We start from the raw sequence: 7,037 nt of genomic DNA, 5'->3' as shown, positions 1-7,037 counted from the left end.
TTCAATCCCTTGTACCAAAAAATAAAAATAAAAACAAAGCCTTATCTAAGGTCACATTTCTCAATAAATACCAAGACTGCTCTTGGGCCTGGGCTGCCTGAGGCTGAATCCCATGCCTCTGGGGCAGTTAGGGGTCCTGAGAAGGCCCCAGAAGCGGGCCCCCTCGGTATTTGGGAGGTATATAATTTTATCAATACAATACAAAGGTTAATGTGATTGTCTCCTTCCAGCTCCATCAGAGTAAACTCAGGCTTTATGGCCTCATTTAAAAAAGTGACCTCTCCCTGCTTTATGTTGATCATTAAGTGAGATTATCTCATGCTAGAGATTTACTATGCCAAGGAGCTCTGGCATCACTAGCTGCTTTTAAGTGTATGAAACTTAGACTCCATAAAGTGGAAAAAAAGGCCTTGATCAGCAGGCAGGGAAGACGGATAGGGCCAGAGGCACCACCCATGATTCTTGGCCAGTGTACAGGGGTCTGCCTGCCTGCCAGCTGCTGGTACTCTCTGGCCTCACCCAGCTGGTCAGAGGTCTGCTCAAGTTCTGCTCCTTGCATGGCTGAAGGACATCCTTGGGGATTTCAGGAAGTTTGACCAACACACTCTGTATTCAAGGAGCAAAGGAGCAGAAAGGGTGAATCTTCCTCTCTGGACTTGGCTTCAGTGTTTACATTCTAAATGAGTAATATCATGATGCCACCAAGAAGGAAGCAGTGAGGGGAGAGCCACCCTCATCTTCCTGGGAAGACTTTCCTGCCAAAGGGTCGACCCCCAGTTGGGCAGCGATGCCAACTGGGGTAGCACCAGGCACTGCCCTTTACTTCTGAGATACTGGGTCACTCCTGGTCTCAGATGAGCAGCACAGAGCTTTCTGAGAGTGTCTGCTCCAGCAGCAAGGCCAGGTGAGCACATGGGCAGCTGGAGACCCACTGCATGCTCCTGGGGGACCTGGACGTGAGTGTCCACAGCAGACCTACCATGGGGTGGAGGTGCCCAGGCAAAGTGGGTTTTCTTGAGGAGATTTTTAGACTCATGTTCCAGGCAAATGCCTGGGACATGGGCGTGTTCTACCCCACAAGTCAACCAACAACAGAAAAGTGTCTGCCTTGCTTCCAAGAGCTTGGTGTCTAATTGTGTGAAGGTTGAGCAGGCAACAGTGGACATTCTGCCAATTTACAAGGAGTTAGTGCTTGTTTGTACTAGTTTAAAAGCAAGAAATACCAAAAAATGGCAATAAGGTTCCATTTGTATGAGTCAAACGTGCTCATCTGTCAAACATGCAGAATCTTATAGAAGACATTCACTTTATAAATGATTTCACCCTGAATAAACATGTTTCATTCTATACCAAAAGGCATTCAAACAGCATCATGGAATTTCAGAACACCAGAGGTCAGATTAAGAAATTAAAGTACTTTAGGTCCAATCCACAGTAATGAAAAAAAGAAAATTAAAATATTTTAAAATGCCACCGGGTAAGCATGCAGCCTGTCAGAGACTCGCTCCCAGGTCCCCCAGGCTCTGATGTGTGTGTGCTGGCTGCTCCACTAAAAGGGGTTTCCAGTGTCCACATGCACCTCTCTGCACACCTGTGGGTGTGTGCCATCTGAGGTTCATGCAGGATGGAGGAAAGAGTAGAGAGTGGAAGAGGGGTGGCTAAGAAGAAGGATCTCAAGTCACACCAGGGTTGCAGAACTGAGCAACCCACTGAGAATGTGAAGGGGTCTCTAATGGGGCAGGAGATGTCCCTGTGCAGAGCAGAGCAGAGCAGAGAAGGGCTGCTACCAGCTGGGCTGCCTGAGGTGCAAGGAGGCCCTCTGTTTGGTGCAGACCTAGCTGAAGAGGTGTGACCTGCATGAGCTTTGTGCTTTGCTCTCTGTGCTCTTGTTTCTGTGCCCCGTGCTCTGCTTTGGGCTCTGTGCTCTGGGCTCTGGGCTCTGGCTCTGGACTCTGCCTCTGTGCTCTGCGCTTTTTGCCCTGGGTTCTAACTCTTTGCTCTGGGTTCTGGGCTCTGTTCTGTATTCTGTGCTATGGCTCTGGGCTCTCAGCTCTGGCCTTGTGCTCTGTGCTCTGTATTCTCTGCTCTGGACTATGGGCTCTGCAATCAGCGCTCTGGTCTCTGTGCTCTGTGCTCTGTACTCTGGGCTCTGGCTATGTACTCTGTACTCTGGGTCTGTGCTCTGGTCTTTGTCTCTGTACTGTGAAACTGGCCTCTGTGCACTGTTCCCTGTGCTCTGTCCTCTGGGCTCTGGCTCTGTGCTCTTTGGTCTGTGCCCTGTATTCTGGGTCTGGGCTCTGTGCACTGTGCTCTGTGCTCTTGGCTCTGTGCTCTGTGCTCTGACTCTGTGCTGTGTGCTCTGGTCCTATACTCTGTGCTTTGTGCTCTGTGGTCTATATTCTGGGCACTGTGCTGTGGGTTCTGTGCTCTGTGCTCTGCACTCTGTGCTCTGTACTCTGGCTCTGTTTTCTGGCTCTGTGCTCTGTGCACTGTGCTTTGAGCTTTGGCTCTGTGCTCTGTCTCTGTACCCTGGCTTTTTCTCTGAGCTCTGAGCTCGGGGCTCTGTGTTGTATCTCTGTACTCTTGATCTGGGCTCTGGGCTCTGTGCTTTGTGCTCTGGTCTCTATGCTCTCGTCTTTGTGCTCTGGCTATTTCCTCTGTGCTCTGTGCTCTGTGCTCTGGGCTTTCTGCTGTGTGCTCTGGGTCTGTTCTCTGTACTCTGGGTCTGGGCTCTAGTCCCTGTCTCTGTACACTGGGTCTGGAACCTGTGCAATGTGCTCTGTGCTCTTGGATCTGTGCCCTGTGCTCTGTGATCTGGGTTGTGTGCTCTGTGCTTGGGCTCTGGCTCTGGATGCTGGCTCTGTGCTCTGCACTTTTTGCTGTGGATTCTGTCTACGGGCTCTGGGTTCTGGTCTCTTTTTCTGTCTCTGTTCTGGGTCTGTGCTCTGGGCTCTGACTCTGGGCTCTGGCTCTGTGCTGTGTGCTGTGTGCTGTGTGCTCTGGACTCTGGCTTTGTGCTGTGCTTTTTGCTCTGGATTTTGGCAACAAGCTCTGGGTTCTTGTCTCTGTGTTCTGTCTCTGCTCTGGGTCTGATCTCTAGGCTCTGGCTATGTGCTCTCTGCTCAGTACTCTGGGTCTGGGCTCTGGTCCCTCTCTCTGTACTCTGTGTCTGGACTCTGTGCACAGTGCTCTGTGCTCTTGGCTCTGTGCTCTGACCCTCTGCTCTGTGCTCTGGGTTCTGTGCTCTGACTGTGTTCTCTGTGCTCTGTACTCTGGCTCTGTACTCTGCATGTGAACCTGGGCTCTGACTCAGGGCTCTAGCTCTCTGCTCAGTTTCTGCTCTCTGTGCTCTTGACTCTGTGCCCTATGCTCTGTGCTATGGACAGTGTGCTCTGGCTCTGGACTTGGGTTTTCCACTCTGTGCTTTTTGCTCTGGATTCTGGCTCTGAGCTCTGGATTGTGTTCTGAGCTCTGTGCTCTGCACTCTGACTCTGTGTTCTGTGCTTTACATTTTCTGCTCTAGACTCTGGATCTGTGCTTTGGTCTCTGTGATCTCTGCTCTGTGCTCTATCTGCGCTCTGTGTTTTAGGTTCTGTGGTCTGTTCTCAGTGCTATGTGCTCTGGCTCTGGGCTCTGGGCTCTGTACTTTGCACCTGTGCTCTGGGCTCTTTCTCTGTGCTCTGTTACCTAGCTCTGCCTCTAGGGTCTGTGCTCTGTGCTCTGTGCTCTGGCTCTGTGCTCTCAGCTCTGGCTATGTGCTCTGTCCTGGGGCTCTGGCTCTGAACTCTGGCTCTGTGCTCTGAGATTTTTGCTCTGGATTCTGGCTATGAGCTCTGGGTTCTGGTCTCAGTGTTCTGTCTCTGCTCCTGGCCTCTTTTTCTGTGCTCTGGCTCTGTGCTCCAGACTCTGGCTCTGTGTTCTGTGCTCTACATTCTGTGCTCTGGGCTCTGGATCTGGAATCTGGCTCTTTGCTGTGTGCTCTGTACTCTGGGCTCTGTATCTGTGCTCTGGATTTGTGGTCTGGGCTCTGTGTTCTATGCTCTACATTCTGTGCTCTGGACTCTGTCTCTGAGCTCTGGTTCTGTGCTCTGGCTTTGTGGTCTAGGCTCTGTGCTCTGTGTTATGTGGTCTGGACACTGGCTCTGTGGTCTGTGCTTTGTACTCTGGGCTCTATACTCTGGTCTCTGTGCTCTACATTCTGTGCTCTGGGCTCTTGCTCTGGGCTCTGTCTCTGTGCTCTGGCTCTGTGGTTTAACCTCTGTGTTCTGTGCTCTACATTCTGTGCTCTGTGATCTGTGTTCTGTGTTCTGGTTCTGTACTCTGTTCTTTGTGCTCTGTGCTCTGTATTCTAGGCACTGTGTTCTGGGTTCTGTGGTCTGTGCTCTGTGCTCTGCACTCTGTGCTCTGGGCTCCAGCTCTGTTTTCTGGCTCTGTGCTCTGTTCTCTGTCTCTGTGTTGTATCTCTGTATTCTTGGTCTGGGCCCTGGGCACTGTGCTTTGTGCTCTGATCTCTATGCTCTATGATCTCTGCTCTGTGCTCTGTGCTCTGGGATTTGGCTCTGTGTTCTGGGCTCTGTCTCTGTACTCTGGCTTTGTCTCTATCCTCTGGGCTCTGGGCTCTGTTTTGTATATCTGCACTCTTGATCTGGTCTCTGGACTCTCTGCTTTGTGCTCTGGGTCCTGTGCTCTGGCTGTGCCATCTGTGCTCTGTGCTTTGTGCTCTGGCTCTGTGCTCTGGGCTCTGGCTCTGTGCTCTGTACTCTGGGTCTGGGTTCTGGGCTCTGTCTCTGTACTCTGGGTCTTGACTCTTTGCACTATTCTCTGTGCTCTTGGCTCTGTGCTCTGTGGTCTGGTTTCTCTTCCCTGGCTGTGTCTTCTGTGCTCTGTGCTTAGTGCTCTGGCTCTGTGCTCTGGCTCTGTGCTCCACACTGTGATAATGAGCTCTGGCTCTTTGTCCAGTCTCTGCTCTCTGTGCTCTTGTCTTTGTGCCCTGTGCTCTGGGCTCTGTGCTTTCTGCTGGGTTCTGGCTCTGGACTCTGGCTCTGTGCTCTGTGCTTTTTGCTCTGGATTCTGGATATGAACTCTGGTTTCTGGTCTCTATGTTCTGTCTCTGCACTCAGGGCTCTGCATTCTGTACTCTGGGCTCTGTCTCTGTGCTCTGGGTTTTTGGTCTGGGCTCTGTGCTCTGTGCTCTGAACTGTGACTCTGTTTTCTGTTCTCTACATTCTGTGCCCTGGCCTCTGTGATCTGTGCTCTGATCTCTGACTTTGTGCTCCATACTCTAGGTTCTGTGCTCTGTTCTCTTTGCTCTGTGTTCTGGCTCTGGGCTCTGGGCTCTGTCTCTGTGCTCTGTGCTCTCTACTCTGGGTCTTGACTCTGGTCTCTGTACTGGGCTCTGTGCACTGTGCTCTGTGTTCTTGCCTTTGTGCTCTGTGCTCTGGCTCTGTGGTCTATGCTCTGTCTCTGTGCTCTGGTCCTGTACTCTGTGCTTTGTACTCTGTGCTCTGTATTCTGGGCACTGTGCTCTGGGTTTTGTGCTCTGTGCTCTGGCTATGTGGTCTAGGCTCTGTGCTCTGTCTCTGTACTCTGGTTTTGTCTCTGAGCTTTGAGCTCTGGCTCCATTTTGTATCTCTGTACTCTGGGTCTGGGCTCTCATCTCTGTCTCTGTACTGTGGATTGGGCTCTGTGCTCTGTGCTTTGTGCTCAAATTTTTATCATTAATGAAAATGACTATATTGTAATTCCTATACCTCTGATTTTCATTGGTCATGTAAAAAGGGTAGAATTTTCAGAAGGCTCAAGAACAACTTACAGTATAAAGACTTAAACTGAATTGACCCTCACTTACTTGAAGCCCCAAGTGTATTTACTAGGCAATAAAATAAATAAATAACAAAAACAACAAAGTTGATTATATTATCTCATGAAAAAATCAGAATTTCTCTTCTCTCTCTTTTGTTTCTTTATTTTCTTCTTCTTCTTTTTTTTTGGTACTGGAGATTTAACCCAGGGTCACTTTACAACTGAGCTATTATTTTGAGTCAGGGTCTTGCTAAATTTTTAAGGGCTTTGATAACTTGCTGAGGTTGCTCTTGAATAATTTGCAATCATTCTGTCTCTGTTTCCCAAACCACTGGGATTGCAGGCATGCATCAATACACCTGGCAGTAATCAGATTTTCTTACTGACCTGTGAGAAGGTAAAGTTTTCTTTGCTTTCTTTAAAGAAGTTAGAGGCAAAATTTAAAGTTCTCGAGTATTTCCAGATAAAAGTGGATTTTTGATGGTCCTTGACATTCCTTTTCATTTCAAATATTCATGAATGTTTCTGTCATAACCATTCATTTTGCCATTATGTCAAAGAGGAGTAAATGCAGTTTGACAAAGAGAGAAGGAGGGGTGGGGACAATTAAAATGATATAACAACAAAATTTTAAAAAGACTGTATAATCTATGCAAGCATATGTAAATAACTTGTCATTTTTTGTTTAAACATAGTTGGCCCACTCATTTCCTTTTTAAGGAAGGAAATACAAATAGGAATTTACACTTCAAACAAATAGCAAAATACTAAGTGAGTATAAGTATACAAATTGCCAAAGACAAACTCACCACTTAAAAAGTAAATTTTTAATCCATTACTGAGTAATAACCTGAAATATTCACACTTATAAAATTTAGTGAAATTTTTGAAAAGTGAAATTACTGTAATATTTTGTGAAAAATTAAAAATGCAATTTTGGAAAACTGCATGGGTTTTTAAAAACTAAGTTCCATCAAAGTATTCTGACAGTAACAAAAATTTCAAAGCTAATCTACAAAGTTTTTTCTTCTTCTAGTAGAAACAATTTACTCAAAACAAAAAGAACATTTAATTTTGTTTTACTTTCAAGTCCCTTAAAATCAGATTGTCTAAAATGTTGTAAGTAAATAACTACCAGTTAAATTACTAAGCACATAATAAATGCAGTCATGGTGGCAAGCATATAAAGGGACCCTGTTTCAGAGGTGAATTTTAATTCTTGGGTCTTGGAACTC

Source organism: Sciurus carolinensis, unplaced genomic scaffold (assembly GCF_902686445.1).
Source record: "Sciurus carolinensis unplaced genomic scaffold, mSciCar1.2, whole genome shotgun sequence".
Taxonomy (NCBI): domain Eukaryota; kingdom Metazoa; phylum Chordata; class Mammalia; order Rodentia; family Sciuridae; genus Sciurus; species Sciurus carolinensis.
Note: the sequence above shows the minus strand (reverse complement) of the source record.